This window comes from Xylocopa sonorina, unplaced genomic scaffold (genome assembly GCF_050948175.1).
Source record: "Xylocopa sonorina isolate GNS202 unplaced genomic scaffold, iyXylSono1_principal scaffold0128, whole genome shotgun sequence".
Lineage (NCBI taxonomy): Eukaryota > Metazoa > Arthropoda > Insecta > Hymenoptera > Apidae > Xylocopa > Xylocopa sonorina.
The window spans coordinates 584,376-585,613 of record NW_027490199.1 but is presented as its reverse complement, the minus strand read 5'-3'; positions in this window follow the sequence as shown (position 1 = coordinate 585,613).

The following is a 1,238-nucleotide window of genomic DNA, read 5'->3' as shown; positions in this document are numbered from 1 at the left end:
TCTTATGATCCTTAAAACGCGATATCGCATCTCATTCCTATGTTTCATGGTAAGGTATAATATGATTTGCAAAGTGTTATGTATCCGTCGTCTACACTTCAAATGCATGTAAATGCGACACTTTCTTGCAAGGAAATAGCGTTTGCAGATGTCTACGTATCGTAGCAATGGATTTCTGATGCTTCTTAAAACGCGATATCGCATCTCATTTCTATGTTTCATAGTATGATATTATATGATTTGCGAAGTGTCATGTATTCCTCGTCTACACTTTAAATGAATGTAAATGCGACACTTCTTTGCAAGGAAATAGCGTTTGCAGATGTCTACGTATCGTTGCAATAGAGTTCTTATGATTCTTAAAACGCGATATTGCATTTCATTTCTATGTTTAATGGTAAGATATAATATGATTTGCGGAGTGTTATGTATTCCTCGTCTACACTTCAAATGAATGTAAATGCGACACTTCCTTGCAAGGAAATAGCGTTTGCATATGTCTACGTATCGTAGCAATAGAGTTCTTATGATTCTTAAAACGCGATATCGCATCTCATTTCTATGTTTCATGGTAAGATATAATATGATTTGCGAAGTGTTATGTATTCCTCGTCTACACTTCAAATGAATGTAAATGCGACACTTCTTTGCAAGGAAATAGCGTTTGCAGATGTGTACGTATCGTAGCAATAGATTTCAAATGCTTCTTAAAACGAGATATTGCATCTCATACCTATGTTTCATGATAAGATATAATATTCATTGCGAAGTGTTATGCATTCCTCGTCTACGATTCAAATGAATGTAAATGCGACACTTCCTTGCAAGGAAATAGCGTTTGCAGATGTGTACGTATCGTAGCAATAGATTTCAAATGCTTCTTAAAACAAGATATTGCATCTCATTTCTATGTTTCATGGTAAGATATAATATGATTTGCGGAGTGTTATGTATTCCTCGTCTACACTTCAAATGAATGTAAATGCGGCACTTCCATGCAAGGAAATAGCGTTTGCAAATGTCTACCTTTCGTAGCAGTAGTGTTCTAATGCTTCTTAGAACGCGATGTCGCATCTCATTTCTATGTTTCATGGTAAGATATAATATGATTTGCGAAGTTTTATGTATTCCTCGTCTACACTTCAAATGAATGTAAATGCGACACTTCTTTGCAAGGAAATAGCGTTTGCAGATGTCTACGTATCGTAGCAATAGAGTTCTTATGATTCTTAAAACGC